The 20,292-nt window shown below is 37.8% G+C and overlaps 1 protein-coding gene across 2 annotated transcripts in view; it reads right to left on the reverse strand.

Annotated features, from left to right (window-relative positions):
* Nucleotides 1-10,221: 10,221 nt before the first annotated feature.
* The window catches only part of LOC122561183 (SEC23 interacting protein), a 142,651-nt gene continuing 132,580 nt past the window's right edge, over nucleotides 10,222-20,292 (reverse strand). For both annotated transcript variants that reach the window (XM_043712707.1, XM_043712708.1), the window contains exon 19: nucleotides 10,222-13,677. The gene's annotated coding sequence lies outside the window, so the exon portion shown is untranslated. The remainder of the gene's footprint in view (nucleotides 13,678-20,292) is intronic.

A 20,292-nucleotide genomic window follows, 5' to 3' on the forward strand; every position in this document is an offset into this window, starting at 1 on the left:
AAATAGCCAAGGTCTTTTCCCCTGGGGTAGGGGAGTTCAGAACTAGAGGGCATAGGTTTAAGGTGAGAGGAGAAAAATTTAAAATGGTCCTGAGGGGCAACATTTTCCATACAGAGGTTGGTGCATATATGGAATGAACTGCTAGAGGAAGTGATAGAGACAGGTACAGTTACAAGACTTCAAAGACTTTTGGACAAGTACACGAATAGGAAAAATTTACAGGGATATGAGTCAAACGCAGACAAATAGGATTAGTTTAGTTTGCAAAATCTGGTCGGCATGTACAAGTTGAACCAAAGGGTCTGTTTCCATGCTGTATGGCTCTATGTCATAGCAGTTTGGTGTTGGCTAAATGGTTTGTGAGGCAATTTCAGAAGATAGTTAAGTGTCAACCACATTGCTGCAATCACATGCTTGCTAGACTGGGCAAGGATGGTAAGATGCCTTTGCAAAATGACTTCAGTGAGCCAGATGGAGTTTTTCCAACAATCTGGTTGGTATGTGATCAATGCTACTGATACTAGCACTTCATTCCAGATTTACTAAATGAAATGAATCCTAACACTCTGGCTGCCATGGTGAGATATGCCCAGCCCTCTGGATGAATAGTCCAGTAACATAACCACTGTGCTATTGTGCCCACCATCTGCTTGGCAGCATACTTCCTATCAATGTGATTTGTGCTTGGAATAGGGTTTGTAATGTACCAGTTTGTCACAGAACCTTCAGATAAGAAGCAATTAAAATATCCAGCATTTACATTTGCCACCATATTTATCAAAATAATTTGGAACTAAGGTGACACAACAGAAAACACATTCAGAACCAAAAAGGAAGTTGAAAAAGCTCTACAATTTTCCCAGTCTGAGTAGATTTACTTCTAGAAAGTATAGTACATGATGTTATCTTATGGTGAGTTATTGAGATTCACTCTTCAGATAAATTGCATAGCATTCTAAGCATTCCTGCTTTAAAGCTTGACAAATGTGGAAATGATGCATTTTTAATGTGAAGGGGAGAAGGTTCTAAGGGAGATAATCCCACCTTCCTGTTAATTTATCAGCAACTGGTTTAGGAGCAGATTTATGTAACGTTTCATGAATCATTAATACATTTAAAATTTATTCAAGGTTATTGCTGACATACATTTACCAGTTGAAAAAGCCTGCATTCCTGATCCATAATCCATTCACAGAAAATGCACCATCCCAATGAATTTTCTTTACAAACAAAACTTTATTGATAAGGACCTCCCTCCACCATCAGGTCTCAACTTTTGGCAGCAGCAGGAAGTTAGGGTGCACTGAGCAACACGACTGGGAGAAGTTGATACATTGGAATGAGATTGACAACCACAAAATGTAGCATTGTACCAAGGATAGCAACGGTGCCTTTTAAAGGGCTGTAGCTGATCCACATGCAGGAAATACATATTCCTATTGTTGAGCAAAGAATACACCCTCCGAGCTACTCACCATTCTGACTTGGAAATATGTTACTTTTCCTTCAGGGTCATTGCATCAAAATCCTGGAATTCTTTCCCAGCATCATTATAGGTCTATGTATAACACATGGACTGCAGCGGTTCAAGAAGGCAGTATCACCACTACTCGCCACTACCCTCTCAAGGGTAACTTGTTATTCCTTCACATTGGACAGAATATTTAAAAAATAACAAAGAATTACAAAAAGATTAATAAAGAGGAAAAAAAAATAGAGTACAAGCAAAATCTAACCAAAATAGAAAACAGATAGGAAAGGTTTCTTCAGATATTTGAAAAAGAATAGAGGCAACTGACTGTGTGGAGTTTGCACATTCTCCCCGTGTCTGCGTGGGTTTCCTCCAGGTGCTCCGGTTTCCTCCCACAGTCCAAAGATGTGCAGGTCAGGTGAATTGGCCATGCTAAATTTCCCGTAGTGTTCGATGAAGAGGTAAATGTAGGGGTATGGGTGGGTTGCGCTTCGGCGGGTCGGTGTGGACTTGTTGGGCCGAAGGGCCTGTTTCCACATTGTAAGTAATCTAATCTATCAAAGTAAGTGTTGGTCCAATCAAAATTGGATATGGGTAATTGGTAATAAGGGACGGAGTAACTCAAGAAAATTGTAATTACAAGGGAAATAGTAATGATTAAATTGTTGAAACTGTAAGTTGACAAGTCCCCAGGTTCTGATGGACTTCATTTCTGGGTTTTAAAATAAGTCACTAATGAAATAATTGACGCATTGATTTTAATTTTCCAATATTACCTGGGGATGGGTCCCTCAGACTTGAAAATAGTTAAAGTAACACCTGCAGTCAAAAAGGTAGCAAGGCAAAAAGGAGGAAAGTACAGAAAATATTAGAAGCTAGTACTAAAACATTATAACAGGGTATTTTGATAAGCTCAAGGCAACACAGTTTTGTCAAGGGGAAATCAGGTTTAACTAATCTATTGGAGTTCTTTGAAAAAGCAATTTGCGCTGTAGCTAAAGGGGAATCTGTGGATTTATTTTACTTTGATTTAAAAGAAGACATTTGATAAGAAGACTGGTTGGCTGATAGGAAGCAAAGAGTACAGATAAATGGGTCTTTTTCAAGTCAATAGGATATGACTAGTAGTGTCCCATAGGGACCTGTACTGGGATCTCAGCTCTTTACCATCTATATAAATGGCTTGGATGAAGGCACCAAAGATATTGAATTAATACCTGGAAGGAGTGGATTGCCTAATGAGGAAAGGCTCTATCCTGATTTGAAAATATATTGCCTGTTTCTTCACTGCTGCTGGGTCAAAGTCCTGGAATTCCCTCCCTAAGAATGTTGTGGGTCTATCTAAAGCACATAAACTGCAGCAGTTCAAGAGGGCAGCTCATCAGCACGTTCTCAAGGGCAACTAGGGATAGGTAGTAAATGCTGGCCTGCTAGTGGTGTCCCCATCCCAGGAGTAAATAAATCTCTTGTTCCTTGTTTGTAACTAAAAGTGGTCCAGCCAACCAGGCCGACATCTCATGTATGAACTAAAAAAAGTCAATGAAAGATTGAGCAGGTTGGTATAGCATTCACTGCAATTTAAGATTAGATTAGATAGATTAGATTAGATTACATTACAGCGTGGAAACAGGCCCTTCGGCCTAACAAGTCCACACCGCCCCGCCGAAGCGCAATCCACCTATACCCCTACATTTACCCTTTACCTAACACTACGGGCAATTTAACATGGCCAATTCACCTGACCTGCACATCTTTTGGACTGTGGGAGGAAACCGGAGATAAACTTGTTAAAATTAGTATGATTCAGAGAGAGTGGGTACTGATTGGTTCCCCTGTCATAAACACTGGTCCTTATAAGACAGTTATGTTTTCGAGTGTCTCTTTTAATTCAAGGTAAAATAGAGTAGTATAGAGAAGGTGAGAAAATGTGCAAGTGTCAACATGGAGACAAGCTATGCTTTATATCTGCACAGAAACAAGCCTATGTGACCTGCTTATTATGGAAACAAAACTCAAGTCATAAATTATATTAAGGTGTAATTTTTAACACACCAACAGGAAAATTGGAAGCAGGCAATGTTCCCTCCAAGCTGCCCGCCTGGAAAACTCTGCACACGTCAGTCACATGCTATTTCTATAAGCTTCCATGCAGCTTAGTCCCTGGTTCTAGCCTGACTGCAGTCCTTCTCTCACTGTTGCAATATACAGCGGTACAAATAGTATTTAGCAGGTGGGTCAGGTAAAGTGTTTTGAAAAAGTGCAGCAGTCACTTTAACAGTCCTTCATTTACAAATATTCCTTTTTTCAAATCAATCCTCAATCTAAGACAGAAAAGTTACAAAAAAAGTCTTTCCAACATTTCACCTGAACATTGATGGAATGGAATCCTCTTCAGTTGATGACCTTTTCAGATTGATGACATGGCATTGTCAAAGTAATGTGGGTGCCAATAGCATTTGGCATCTCGGGAAGACAGAGATGGTGAAGAATCTCACAGTCTGAGTTGTTTATCTCTCCTCATAGCAGCAATAGGATATAAAGAGCTAAGCTATGGAGAAAATGGCACCAGTAACATTGCAAATACAATTATGCATTGAAGATAGAGAGATTAAAATGAGCCACTGGCATAAATATTGGAAATGTAACCTGGCGTTGTTAGATTTTTAACTTTGTCCACCCTGTCTAACACCGGCACCTCCACATCATAAACATTCATGACAGCTGTGATCTTGATGGCCACCAGGTCAGGATTATCACCCAGTGCTTCTGATTCCAAGTCCTGCTCTAGCAGATAATATAGTTTGACAGTGAGGGACTAGGAAATCCTAAATCAACCAGTGCATTGTCTTTCAGACAATTGAAAACAATGATACTGAGGCCTGTAGATGTGGGTGCTGACATTCTCCTCTGCTTCCTGGATCGATCTTTAGTTGCTGACTGTCACCCTGGAGGCTATGCAGTATGATTTGTTTTTCCTGGGTATGCTGAAAAAGCTGTAATCATCGTCTCATTCTACGTTGTCAATATAGCAACACCTCGCTGCTTTTATACTCTATTTCGCTTACAGTAAACATCAATGTTCCATTTGCCTCCTAATCAATTACTGACTGCACCTGATGGTATTATGATTTTCTAAACATCTTATTATCTGCTCAATAATAGATTCCATCTTTTTTCCCCTGAGAAAGATGTTAAATTATAATTTTTTTTGCTTTCTGTTTCTCTCCTTCCTCAACCATAATTGCTATATTTGCAGTTTTCAAATCTGCTTGAACCTTTCCAGAATCTGGGGAGTTTTGGAAGATTACAACCAACACATTAACTTTCCCTGAAGCCATTTCTTTGTGGACTCTATAATGCAAGCCACCTGATCCAAGGACCCTTTAGCCTTTAGTTATAATAGATTTCCCAGTAACTTTTCCAAGATGCTTGTGATTGTTTTAAGTTCATCTTTCTCCGACCACTTGATTTTCAAATATTCTTGGGATCCTTTTTGTGTTTTTAATAGTGAAGAAAGGTGTGAAAACCTGTTCAACACTTGTATACTTTCTGTTTTTAAGAAAACATTATTAATACTCTAGTCTCATCTACTTAGGGGAACAATGTTCACATTAGTTTATTTTTTCTTTTAAAATTCTTGTAGAAAATCTTACTATCTGTTTTTATATTTCTTGCTTTCTCCCATACTCTACATTCTTCCTCACTTTTCCATTTTTTTTGTCAGTTTCTAAAATCTAATAATCTTTGCATCTACCACTATTTTTGTATATTTTCCATTTCAATTTGATGCTAGCCTCAAATTCTTTTGTTAAGATAGGACGGTCCAATGTTTACATAGTGTTCTTTATCAATGAACTATCCCTTTACTGAGAATTATGAAATACCTTTTTTAAATGTGTGCTATCACTTCTGCCCGTTAGCTAATTGTGGTCATAAATTTAATTAGAGCCATTTAAAGGAACACTCACCCTCAAATTTAATGATATCACTGCTTTCTTTAAGGTCTTTAATATTAGGTCATTCATTAACTCTCTCTCATTACACATTCCAAAGTCCAAAAGAACTTGCGTCGCATTTCACATTTAGAGTCATAGATAGAGTCATAGAGATGTACAGCACGGAAACAGACCCTTTGGTCCAACCCGTCAATGCCGACCAGATATCCCAACCCAATCTAGTCCCACCTGCCAGCACCCTTTATCCTATCCATGCCCCTCATAATTTTGTAAACCTCTATAAGGTCACCCCCTCAGCCTCCGATGCTCTAGGGAAAACTTACTGCTTTAAGAAATGCTTCTAGATTTACTCAAAGAATTCAACTCCCAGGTGATCGTTGTCAATCTGATTTGTCCAATCTGTAATAAGCGTAAAATCACTCATGATTATTGTATTATCTTCCTCAGAAGCCCCTTTTCTTCTTGCATACTCTGTCCAACTGTCTAGCTAATACAAGGGGCCTTAGAAAGTACTCTCACAATTGACTTCCTATCTTTGCTATTTCATATCTTTACCTAACCAATCCTCTGTCTTGATCTTCTGAACTATGTTGAGCTCTCACTACTACTGAATGTCATAGTTAATTAACAGATCTATTCCAGTACCTTTTCCTAGATTATTGACTTTCTGAAATGTCAAACACCCTTGAATATCTAGATCCCAGGCTTGGTCACTTAGCAACCATGTCTCTGAAACGGCCATCAGGTCAGAAATATTTATTTCTATTTGTGCTATCAATTCATTTATTTTGATATGTATGTTAGTTGTCTGTATTCAGATTCAGAGCCTTTAATTGGTCTTTTTAACCATTATTGCAATCTCTGGTCTTATTCACTGATCCACTCTTGAGCTTATACATGCTAACCTTTCCCACCAGACTCTGGTTCGTATTACTCCTTTGATTACTATGCTCTATTGCAATGCCCTTTCTTTTAACTTAAAATTTCCCTTCACGTTATCTCCATTCCCCCCGATCATCTTCTCTACTGCCCTATCATTAAGGATTCACCAGAACACTTGGATCTAGTAGAAATAAACTGTTCTAACAGTATAGCGCCCACTTTGTCCATTTCTGGCCCCAATGTACTCAACACAAAGGAAGGCACAGATGCTCTTGCTGTATAAAACTCTTGGGACAGAATCGATGGTGAGTTTGGTGATGGAATATATTCAGGAAGGTGGCAGCTGCAGATCCTGCTGCTTTTCCATTTCTGCCCCAGTTCAGTCTGTGGTAGGACCATGGATAACAGCCTTCTCACTTGGCTGCTTGCTTCCTACTCACCTAAGGGTCCCAACTAATATCCACTGAATAGCCTCAACCAGCAGGAGATTGGGGTAATTACTATGCAGGAAGACTGAAAAGCAAACACTATGGGGTTTATAACCAGGTGGAAAGAAATCAAATTCTGGTTTAAGTGGAAGAAATCATTTGCCTTAAAGTCATGTTTACACTTGGATCTCCAAGCTCCTCTATTGACCCTCAGCATCTATTTCCCTTCTGCAAAAGTTTTTGGGATATTTACTGAATTAAAACATTACATAAAAGCAAGGATATGGCTTGTCTCATCAATTAATGTTAACAATCCTCATGCTTTTCACTTGCTCCCTTAACCAAATATCAAATTAAAATACTCAAGTTATCAATTAAAATTCCTGTAGCCTCCTGTACCATTTAACTTTAACAATTACAAGTAATAATAAATATCTATCATTTGAGCATTAGCACTTTCAACCCTTACTGTAAACAATTAAAAATCTATCCCTTCACAATAAGACTGAAATTAAACTTTGCATTTTAGTTTAGAGACATCATAATTGCTTTCCTCATTTAGTCTTAGTGCAACACAATCCCTGCTCCCACAGTGCTATACCCACCAAACGTTCCTTCTGGTTTTCCATGTTAGCTGATACTGTTAAAAGTCTACCCACTTTATCAAACTGCCATCATTCCATCTCAAAAAAAATCCTAGACCTCTGCCTTTGTAAATTACCTTCCTGTTGCCAAGCTTCCTTTCCTATCCAATGTTTTGAATAAGTCATTTCCCAAATATATTCCCATCTTTGTATACCCACTTTATCAAACTGCCATCATTCCATCTCAAAAAAAATCCTCGACCTCTGCCTTTGTAAATTACCTTCCTGTTGCCAAACTTCCTTTCCTATCCAATGTATTGAATAAGTCACTTCCCAAATATATTCCCATCTTTGTACAATTCCATAGTCTTGTTTGTCCTCGAGTGCATTACCTCATACATTTCCTGGTTGAATTCCTTTTGCCATTATTCTCCCCATCCAAATTGCAAATTCTAAAATTGAGCCATTTATGCTTTCAAATCCTTCCATAAGGTTGTCCCTCTCTACCTTTGCAACACATACTAACCAAGTCTCTCTTTGGGTTGTAGACACACATTCTGTTGTAACACTTGCTAAGTTATCAAGTGTTAAGAAGATTTGTAGCTCAGGTTGAGTACTCGATGACTAGAGTAATCCTTCCAAAGGTCTTGTGTACTGCATTTTAAAAATAAACATTTTATCATTGTACGCCACTCCTTTAGATGCTTTGACTCCAACCTCTGGAATTCCCGCCTCATACCTCTTTCTTCCTAAATAATCCAGAAAGCACAAACTAAAATTCAACAGTCATGGTGTGAAAGCTTGAGTTATCTTTAAAAAAAACATATGAAATTGGAGCAAACCTAAAACTACCCTGGCCAGACCACACTAATTTGATGATCAGAACTAGACAGAAGTGGGTACTGCAGATGCTGGAGATTAGAGTCAAGATTACAGTGGTGCTGGAAAAGCACAGCAGGTCAGGCAGCATCCGAGGAGCAGGAAAATCCTGCTTCTCGGATGCTGCCTGACCTGCTGTGTTTTTCCAGCATCACTCTAATCCTGATGATCAGAACTGCCAAGCACTATCAAATGAGATGGTGGCATAGTGGTAATGTCACTGGAGAAGCGTAGTCTAATGAGCCTGGTTAATGTTGTGCGACACAGATTCAAATTCCACCATGGCAGTTACTACAATTCAATTGCAACTCATAATATCTGGAAAATTAAAGCTGGTCAGTGATGATGACTATGAAAATGATCAATTGTTGTAAAATAAAATAATCTTGTTCACCAATGACATTTAGGAACAAAACTCTCTTTTCCTGGTCTGGCCAAGTGGAATTCCAAGCCCTCAGAAATACAGAGGAGTTTTAACTGTCCTATGAATGGCCAGCAAGCCACTCATTCAAGGGCAATTTGTGATGAGCAACAAATGCCTTCCCAGTGAAGCCTGTATCCCATGAGAATTTGGTGGATAAAAAAGAACTATAAAATGGAAAAAGTGAAAATTAAACTTACAAGGTTTGTACCAGAATTGAAGAATTGCAGCTCAGAAAGATTGAACAGATTGCAATTTCTTTTCAACTCACTGAATTTAGCTTCCGGACGTATCCACTTCTTTTCGAACCATCCCATATTAGCTCAAATTCTTTGGTACTCTATTCAGAGTCTTTGCCCTCTTTTGTTGCCTTTAAAGTCCTTCTGAAAATCCCTCATTTAAACTAAACATTGATTGAATCACTATTCCCAATTGGGATACTTTTGTACATCAGTATACGCTCAGGTTTTAAATAGCTCTTTTACTTTCTGCTAATTATAACCTTCAATAGCATTTTTATTCTTCCATAGGATATAGGCATTACTGACAAAACCAGCATTCACTGCCCCAAATTGCTTTAAATTAAATGGCTTGATGAGCCATTTCAAAGAGCAGAAAAGAGTCAATCACATGACTGTGATTTGGCTTCACACATAGGCTGATCTGGTGAGGACAGCATCTTTCCTCCCTTAGTGAACCCAATGGAGTTTTTATGACAATTGATAATAGTTTCATAGTCACCATTACTGAGACTAGTGTTAATTTTCAGATTTCATCAATAGAACCCATATCCCCAGAGCAAAAACCTGGGCCTTTGGACAATCCACACAGTGGCATTGCTACCATCTCTCCTTTTGTGTGTTTAAACAACACTAGGAACATTAATTTAGACACATCAGGGTTGAATTCTACGTTCAGACAGCAGTGCTCAATCTTTACTTTCTAGGCTTTTCTTGAATGAAAAATAAAGTTTGCCTACTTGGGGTAAAATGTGCACAGCATGTTAATAAGGCTGAAATTTTCAGGATTATACAGATTTGAACTTTCAAGTTACATGAATTATATATTTTTATTTGAAAAGAAAGCTCTTTCATACAAGCACTGGCAGTCTTACATAGGGAAGTGGGTGACTGAATTCCTTCCATCAATGTCAATCTTTGAATTACTTATGATTTGTGAATGTGTTCTCCGAATCTCCCTCAACAGTTGAAAGCAAAGGTGCCCTGCTCCAATTGAAAGATGTTCGCCAAAATGAGAGATGTTGGAAATGCTCTGCAAATTAATCAGCTTCCATTCGAGAAGGAACGCTTAGGAATTTGAGCCTGATCCCCAACCAAAACCTTCACTGTTTCTTTCTTGTCAGATGCTGTTGGGCCTATTATACATTCTCTCTATTTTTGTTTTTCTTTCAAGGTTTTCAGGATTCTAATTTTTTTTAAAAGCCTATCCTCCTATGCCGGCAAACAAAGGTGAGGTCCATTAATGATTCCAAAACTGAAATATATACTAAAGAACGACAACTGCAGACCCTTTTCAATGTTCAAGTGTTGATGAAAATTGACTCTTGAAGTCATTAGGAAACCATTTTCTAAGCACAGAAGACAGCAAAGAATCTATATTTATTTTACAATTGCAATAAATTACATCAGAGGCTGGTTAACAGACGTTACTGCAGTTTCAACGTTGTTTCAGCAGTATCTGCACTTATAATCTTTGAAAGTTGTCAAGATCGGCACACACTTCCTTTCCCATGTTTATTTATACTTCAATCTCATGCTCAGGCCTTCTCAAAGTTGACCATTCTTTTTTTATTTTAAGTAAAGGGGATGTCTGGGTTAGACAGGGCATACAATGTCTTGGCCTAAGCAAAGTCACAGCAAGTAAATTCACTTCCTTTTCATTAATTATCTTGTACTACATAATGTTGCCAAGAACACTGCATCTTTGAAATTAGCTTGAAGTAATCAGATAACTTTCATTTCTTGACAATCACAAATAAAAAAGTTGCTTGTCGTGACAAGCTTGAAACTTATGATTTTTCTTAAAAGTCTGAATAAAGCCAATCAGTTGGCATTTAGTAGTAAAGGTTTTGTGAGAGAAAAGGTAGACAAGACAAACTTGAGAAATGGGCTTGGAGCTTCTTTTGAAAAAAAGATATGAATACAAACAGAGGAACCCATGTACCAGGTCCAGCGATTAAGTCACAATTAATTCAATGGTACAATCAAATAGTCTACTTTTAGGGAAAGAGGGGTAAGGTTCTCCTGTGAAATCTCTGTAAATCTGTGGTTATTGATTTGATTCTTTAGTGCTGTCTTACTAGAATGAAGAGTAAAAATCAAAAAGAGAAAAGTAGAGTGGGTTAAGCTTTGAATTCTGATAGCAACTTTGCAGTGAATACCCTTAGGCAGTGAAAATATAGAAGCACAATGTAATGAGAAAGTAGAGCTGCTGTATAGGAGAATTCTTATTTATTTTTTTTTACCAGTTTGTTTTCCAAAACTCTGAGCAAAGAACTGATTGCCACCTTAATATGGAATATTCTTGCAGAAGTCCAGTAAAACACTTCAAGTTGCTCTACCTCCAGAGAGCACGGTCTTAATAGCTCAATAAGCAAAACACAGGACCTGAATACCAAACAGGCAAAAGAAATTCACAGAGGAATTCTCCTAAGCTTTGATATGTCACATTCTAAATTGAGAGCTGTTCTATCATTATGAATCCAGTCAAAAGATTATCCAAGTTCCACAAATGGTGATCGCTGTCATTTATATTTGCAGCTGTCATTTATCCTTGCAGGTTGGAGACTGTAACAGGATTCTTGGCATTGAAGTAGGAATTATGAATCAGTTCAATGGTGAATGCTAAGAAAATAATTTGTTCCTACAATGCTGACAGATGGTGTACATTTAAATTTACTCAATGCTCACCTGAGACAAGAAAATCATCAATTGGAGTTATTTACAATTTGGCCAAAACTAAAAATATGCTTCCTGTTGTATAAGAATCTCATTATTTAGGCAAATTGCTACATTTTCAGCAAGGCTGTCTTCATTTTTTCAAATGAGGTTTTGTTCTCTATAACAAATACACCAGGGTCATCACAAACAAAGGTTTAAATAACATTTCCAGCAGAAATCATGCAGTTCTTATTTTCTCATTACTTGGCACAATCACTTCGAATGGCAAAACAGTACAGGATAATCTGAGACACAATATGGTCAAATATCCTGAATACAAAGTTTTACAGCTTTACTTGTTTCCCTTTCTCTTCCTTAATAAATGATGCAGTATTGACAAAGTAAAATAAAAACGATACCAGTTTATGCCAGTTGCATGCCAAGTTTATGTGACCTTCAACTTGCAGGATGTGGTAAGTGCAACATAATCCTATATACATACACAAAACCTAACAACAACAATGTCCAGATAGCTGTCTCATGTTTGACTCCTGGAGAGAGAAGGGACTGACATGTGCAGGGAAATTTAGAAGCAGTGTGCTACCAAAGTAAGGGGCTGGTGTTTGCATGTTTCGAGCCATACTTTCTTCCCCAGGATCTTTCATGTTCTATACTAACTTGAAATGTATCAACATAAGGTAAAGCTTTACTCAACAGAACACATTTAGCACCAAATACACTGATTGATTGTCTGAAGAAATATTTACCTGCATCTCTCAAGAGTTTAGCAAACAAAATCTGCATTCAACATTTTGAAATCATCTGGATATAACACTGCCAAGGGTTTTGTTTCACATCCGGCAAGTGACTGGCATAGCAAGAGGGGAAAAGGAGGCTAGTCAAAGCTTGGTAAAAGAGAAGACAAGGGTGACTTAAAGGTCTCTTCATAGCCCTGATATTAAATTTCCCAGTTGATTAGTTATATTATCCATACTGTAAAACAAAATGACCAGTAAGCTTAACTACATAACTAACGAGCAGTATATTCTGTCTAATTAGGTCCAATGACAAAATTCCATCAGTGATTTTCAAAGCATTGATCACAATGCAAGTTCTTTATTTCATTACAACTCTCTGCATTTGATACCATTGGAAAAATCCAATACCTTAACAGAGAACACCGTCAAAGCTTATAAAACCCAAAAACATCTCATATATGGCAGCATCAACACCATGGCTTGAAGCAGCTATTACTTGGATTTTATGGAAAATTGAAAGTCAATAAAGTCCACCTGAAAGTTTTCAATGGTGTGTTGAAACTGCACAAATCAGTTTGATACATTGGTGTACTGCATTCCAAAAAATCTTACTGTCATTACACTGTGGTGGATCTTAAAAAAAAAAGAACAGATGGTCTCTTGGAAGGGTATAGAGCTCCAACAAACATTATAGTTAGACAAGTTGTAAATTAATTTTGTAACTAAAGTGTTAATTTTTGCAGCTGAGGAGTGCCGTACATTCAAAGGATGCCTCTTGAATTCACAGTGTGCAATCATTGTTGACGTCAGAATATTTACTGAGTACATGAGCCAGTAAACAATTAATAAAAACTAATATTTTGCAAGTTAATAAATGAAATATATATTTAAAAATGCATAACATTTGGCAGGAGCATGGTTGGCCTCATTCATGGTACAACCGTGTAAACCCTAATTATTCACTTGTCTGAAGCAAGCCACTGCAGATTAAGGAAATTAATTCTATGAATGGAATGAGTTAACAGATCAGGAGAGAATAATTCATATTTCATCAGCTCAACCAGGCAAGCAAGTACCCTGAAAACAATATTTAAGTGATCTTAGGAGACTAATGAATAGTTTAGTTAGCAAATAAATCAGAACAGAAGCTTTCTCAAAGGATCAGTTTCACTGCTTCATTAATTTAACACAAGATACTTCTGAACTAGTGACAATCAAACAGAGTTACAGTTTTTCAAAGCAAGATTTTTTTTCCTTTAGAGTCAGTTGCTTGTATTGTCGAATAATTGCAGACTGTATAAATACTGTCATCCCAGGAGGAAGATCAGATACAACTACTGGTCTCATTCACAGGTCTAAATTTGTTGTTTCAACAGAGCTGATGATGTATCAGATGATCTGCCAAACAAAAAAAAAAGCAGCATATTAAAAGAAGTCAACTTGTCCGTAAAATAGTGCACAGTTAATGTTTTATACCAGGCAGGAATGCATAAACTAACAAATGATTCCTACTTTAGTCAGTAGTGCAGTATTGCAATTGCTGGTTGAGAATTCCACAATTAAACCATTTATGCCATTAGATTGTAATCTCCCATAACCAGTCAAATTTATAAGACTGAGAAAATAAGCAAAGACATCAAGACAATTCTTGCATTAAAATTATCAGCTCCCAATTGCATAACTAGATAATTTTAATCATAGCTAAATCATGAACTAAAACCATTAAAAACAAATTTACATCATGCTATGGCACTTGTACTTTGGAAATTATGTTTCCAAGTGTGTTAAACTGGGCAGGGTCCAGTGCAATCACTGGTCTTATAATGTTTCCTTGAGCTTCTCAGATATCTATAGTTAAAAATGTTATCAAAGCTATATTACAAGAATCCTTTGTACCAACACAATGGAGGATGATTTCTAAGTGGCGATGTTCTTGAAGACATCTAGAAACAGCTGAGTACACACAATGCAAGTACCAATTAAATCCTTAAATTGAAGGATGTCACTAAACATGGTTATGTTGCAAGGTGAAAAGATCATCTCCCAAAGATGAATTTGGTTCCTGCTTGCTCCTACCAAGGTTTTTAGATGGGTTTGTTGGGGCAAATAATAACTGGGCTCCCAGAATATGGCAGTTTTGTCCAGGTATTCATTAAGTTATCCATATTCTGGTCAATATCTATTCCTCAATCAATATCATAAGACAGATTATCTGGTGGTCATGATCAATCACAGTCAGGTTGTTGGCTTCATTAATTCAAAATAGTGCTGGAGATATTAGCCTGTGATGCCAACACAGCACAATGGTTTCACGGAATAAGACCAGTGATTGCACTGGACCCTGCCCAGTTTAACACACTTGGAAATATAATTTCCAAAGTACAAATGCCAAAGCATGATGTAAATTTGTTTTTAATGGATTTAGTTCAAAACTGCCAAATAGGTGCCAATCTTGGCATTTTGCAATAAGGCAGACAACCGAATGGCTTGTTGATCATTCAGGGCACCTCTTTAAATTGTTCCGAAATTAAATCAGCAGTCCCAAGCATGTCGTATGAATTATCGCATACACTCACAACACAATGGTGTTAACTATCAACATTAATTTAAACCAAGAAAGATTTGTTCATCAACTTTCCAAACTCAAAAAGCAGATTTGCAAGTAGTTCTCTTTCAGTTAGTTGACTTGAAATGGGTGAACATAAAAGAAGAATATTGAAGCTTTCCAAGGAGGTAACTAATGTATGGAAACAGAAAACTCACAACAAGCAGCGTCCTACCAGTAGTTTTGAGGATGATAATTACCTGAATTTCTTTGGCACTGGCTCAATTTATTCACTCTAGATAGAGAGAAGGGGGACAATTTCTCCCATGTTTGTCCTTTAGATGCCTTGTAACTTTGGTACAAACAATGCACAAAGTCTTTCGCTCTGATCCAGGCTGGAGAAAACTTCAAAGGCTCTGAGCCACAACCTGGTAGTCAGTCATTTCATTACAAACAAGCTTTAAGTTGTAAGCGCTTCGAGCTTGCAACAACCCAAGAAGATTTTCCAATGCGTTAAGTGCTCCCTTTCACCTGGAAGACTGTTTTAGCTTATCAACAGACTTTAGTTACAATTGGAAAGTGTGGATGATGTATTTCTCAAAAATAATAGGATATTAAAGTCACCTCTAATTCGCAACTGTCATTTGTGGTTGAGTTCAACTGATCCCAACTGAGGCTCAGAACCTAACCTGGATGCTTCGGGATCTGCTTGGCTTACCTAATCAACAACTTGTTGATTTACATTATTGACATGAGCATGCTGTAGCCCCATAACTATCAAATATTTCTTCTGGTACTCTGACATTTGGAGATCCCTGCAACATGGGGTCTTTACTAATGTAGTGCATGTACTATAGGTTTTGACAATTGTAGAAGTTCTACCTCAGTTTGTCACAATCTCTGTAGGAACTAACAGTTTAAACAGAAATTTGAATTTTCAGTTATTTTCTGAAAGGAAGACACTTCAAGATTTCACATTATGAGAGACCTTCTACTCTATCAATGACTAAAGAAAGAAATCACTCATTAAACAATCTTCATTTTGTATGCAACATACACTTCAAACCACCTGGCAGATTTGCCCCTTTCTAATTGTACTGACAACCCCAACTGTTTAATGTTGCTCAGTCTCCTTATTAGACCCACCACTTTTAGAATCAATTCAAAGAGTTTTACAGTTCCCATTAGCCTATTTCTGTTTCTTCCTTCCCAAATACTGTACTGTCATTCACCCAGTATATTTTAGTTGTGCAGGCTCTCTAAGTTCAGCTGGGTGAAACCTCAAATTGTGTGTTAACTCCTCACAAATAATGTTGTTAGTCTAGGTTTGAGCTTCCATCATCATTCTGGATGGTGAACGATACAGTCAACATTTTCTCAAGGTGCAGACCTGGCCAATGTTTATACTTCTGCTTTCCCTCGACCAGTCGGCTTGCAGAGGACTATTTGTAATTTTGGATCACTTCAGACCGAAACTACAAACGGCTCTCTGCAATCTCTCTGGTTTTAGTAGAAGCTGACCTTAGAACAGTTGCCTCTATACTCCTCAGCATGACAAAAGGAACTAGTTTTTTATCCACGTAAAAATGGTAATCAAGTATCGCTAATTATCAATTTTTAGGAAGAAAATGACTAGATGCTGATAAAATGTTTTTAATGTTGTCCCCCAGATGTTAACATCTGCTGTCTAACCTTTCAATAATGCAAATTAATTCCCCTTTGGTCCATCCACTAAACCATCAGGTTTACGGTCATACAGACTTAAGCCCAGGATTCCTTTCATTTGAACTACATTTGAAAATACAGCCTAAAACCATGATAACCTCCTAAAGCAAAAGATATATCTTCAAAGGACAGGTTTGAGCAACAAATGGACAAGAATGGGGCAGGTTGTCAGGTAGACAAGGGGCTTGTGGGCAAGTTATAAGATGGCAATGCAGCAGTTAGGCAAGTGGAGAATAGTGCTAGATAGCTGAAGGCAGCGAAGCGGGCAAGTGTTTCGAGTGGGTTGAAAGATCAGTGGGGAACATTGTCGGTTTGGGTGGAGTGGTTGAGGGGATGGGCCTTGGGTCTCTGGGTGGACGGTGGGGATGCTGTCAGTTGCATTGTGTCAGGTCTGGCAGGGGTGGGGTGGGGGTTCAGGGATGGTGTGTTGCATCCAAAACATGGTTGCATCAGAGGTGCTATGAGCTCTGGGATTGCAGTGTGTGGTGCTGCAGGTTTTGGGGTGCACAGGGTCTGTGGAGAGGAAGTTGAGGAGAATCAGTGTTGAGGTGGGTTTCAGCTTAATAGTTACCCAGGACATGGAGCAGGTTTTAATCCTCTAACGTTTTCTGGGTAGTTATCAAGTGTGTCAAACCACAAAAATCTCAACTCTAACCGGAAATGGGAACTTTGTGGACCGTTTCCGACACCAAGTAATTTCCTAAAGAAATTCCAACTTCCTGGGCAATTTCCACATGATTCCAATTTACAATTCCAATTTCAAATTCTGCAACACAGAATTTCTGGGCCATTATAATCAGATATCATACACCTGTAATAGATTAAGGTTTAAACATATACAAATCGAAAATAATTTAAATGTTGACGTTCACAACCTTAAGAAGCTGCAAACTGCTTTTATAGACATTGAAGTTTTTTTGAAAGTGAGATTGTTATATAAGGTAATAACCTACAGCCATTTCATCATATTTTATTTACAGAAACTGGTCAAAGCATTTCAACTTTTTAAAAGATCTGTGACTAAAATAGATCGCAAAATCTGTACAAAACAGTGAGTATTTACAAATGAAGATGCTGTTCATCAGAATTTTGGAACACTGATTGATTTATTCTGATTAACTAGAATGTCATTTACTCTGCCTGCATTGGTCAGTCAGGGTGCTAACAACATCAATTAAAATGAATTAATTGAACTTTTCTCTTGTCAAAGGTTAATACCGGTTTAGGAGTCAGCTTTGGCTTAGTGATAATATTTCTGCCTCACAGTCAGTAGGTCACGAGTTGAAGATCATTTTCTGAAACCTCAGCATGTAATGTAAACTGACAGTTCAGTGGAGTACTGAAGTTGTTGATGCATGAGATGATGTGTTAGACCAACTTCTTGTTTGACCTCTCAAGCTGATTTAGCACACATGGCATAGTTTGAAACACAGCAATTATTCTATCCTATTATTCTGGTCAAATATTTATCCATCCACTAACCCTAACAAATTATCTGGTCGTTTATCTCATTGTTGCTTGAGGAATTGTACCGGATTGGCTAAATTGGTTGTAGCATTTCCTTGCAATAGAAACTGTTCTTCCACAGTACTTTGTTTGTTGTGCTACTCAAAATCTTGAGGACAGAAAAAACCTGTTCAAATGGGAATGCCTTTTTAAAAAAATAACGTAATATGAATTGTCATTAAAAACTGGATTTATCAAAACATCACTTCATTAATATTCATTGCATTTTGGAATATTTCAAAACCTTCCATTGTTTTTTCATATAAAATATAATAATAGACATCCCATGGATCAATTTCAAAGAGAGGTGGAAATTCATCCCAGCTGGTTCAATCTTTCTTGGAAACTTACAACAGCACATATCATATGACAAATCCACACCCTGAATTACACAATGCATTTTGCTTCCATTGTCTACCTAGATGGTGATCCCAGGTATCAATGTATAAAGAAACACATTCTGACCAACGTTCTCTCTAAGTTGTGCGGCTGTGTGTGGGCAGTTGTGCCTAGCACCCACACCCAGGCCATGGAAATCCACATAGAAAGAAAAAATAGTAGGAACACTGAAACTGACATCAGTTCTGAACTTGCCTGGATTCTCCTCTGTACAGCAAATTTATTTTGAACTGGTCTCTTGATTAAATTTTTCTACACCAATTAATGTCTTAAATGCCTTTACATGGTTTTCTGCTTCTTTTTACATGATTTTCAGGACTTGAATTTTTTTAAAATTAATTTGTGTATGGCTGGCTAAACCAACATTTATTGTAAATGTCTGATTGCCTTGAAAAAATACTGAGTTGCCTTCTTAAACCACTCCACAGTCCATGAGAGGTAGGTTCTTAGAAAGAGGCTTTTCAAGATTTTGAGTCAGTGACATTGAAGGGACAGTAGGAGGGGAACTGCGGATGGGGATGCATCTGTTGCTATCGCCGTTCTATATGGTAGGAGTTGTGGGTTTGGAAGGGGTTGTTAAAGCAGCTTGTTTTGTTAATATAGTGTATCTTGTGGATGGTGCACACTGCTGTGCTGGTGTGAATGCTGAAGTTGAATAATTGGGTGCCAATCAAGTGTGTTGCTTTGTTCTGGATAGTGCCAAGCTTCTAGAGCTATACTTGCCTACTTAAGCGGGGAGCATTCCATTACATTTTTTGTGTGTCTTTTGGATGGTGTCAGACTTAGGAGGGGAGTTACTCTCCATAGAATTCCACAGCTCTGACCTACTCTTGTTACCAGAACCAGTCATAGAAGATGGTAGTTAAGGTACAAGGAATCCAGATGAGGAAGACAACTTCAATGTCAAGCTCTACAGCTCTGGCAGAATAATTCAGTACTTTTGAGTAAATAAACAATTGCAGACTGCAATGATCAGGTTTGATAACATTCAAGAGCACTTACTGAGGATGTTAGATAAATCCGTGAAATTGGATTTTGATCACCTTACACAAGAAAGGATATATTTGCTTTAGACATACTACTAAGGTCCATGAGATTGATTGCTAAGATGTGGGATATCTCCACGAGGAGAGACAGAGTTTGACCAGGTCTGTTTCTCCTACAGTAAGACTGTTAAACATGATTTCACTGAACTATGCAATTCTGGTTTGATAAGGTGAACCCTTAGAGGGCGCTGCACCTTGCTAAGTGATCAAATACAAGATCAAAGACTCAGAATAAGGGATTACCCCTTCAGGACTGAGGTAAAGAGAAAGTAAAATTCAGAGAATCTCTGGAATTCTCCACCCAAGAGAGCTGTGGACACTCAGTGGTGAGCACATTCAAAACAAACTCCAACAGGTTTCCAACACAAAATGATTCAAGGGATACAGAAATCAAGTGGGAAATTGACATTAAGGTTCAAAGCAGCCACATTTTACTGTATGGTGGAACAGGCTGAATGCCAAATTCCTTATGCTCATTTTTATTTATTCTTTCATGGGTTGATGGCATCATTGGCAATGCTTACATTTGCTACCCCATTCCAATTGCTCTTTGAGAATAGTGAAGGGTCACAAATAGGATAGACCAGGTAAGGATTACTGATTTATTTCCCGTAAAAACATTAATGAACCAGATGGATTTTTATGAAAAACTGATAGTGGTGTCATGGCCATTGTTAGTGTAACTTGATTTCACTTTTATTTTGATTAATTAGTTTAGCTTGTTAATTAAATTTCATCAGTTGCCATAGTAGGGTTTCAACCTGTTCATCCAGTGGATTAGCCTGGGCCTCT

Source organism: Chiloscyllium plagiosum, chromosome 22, assembly GCF_004010195.1.
Source record: "Chiloscyllium plagiosum isolate BGI_BamShark_2017 chromosome 22, ASM401019v2, whole genome shotgun sequence".
Lineage (NCBI taxonomy): Eukaryota > Metazoa > Chordata > Chondrichthyes > Orectolobiformes > Hemiscylliidae > Chiloscyllium > Chiloscyllium plagiosum.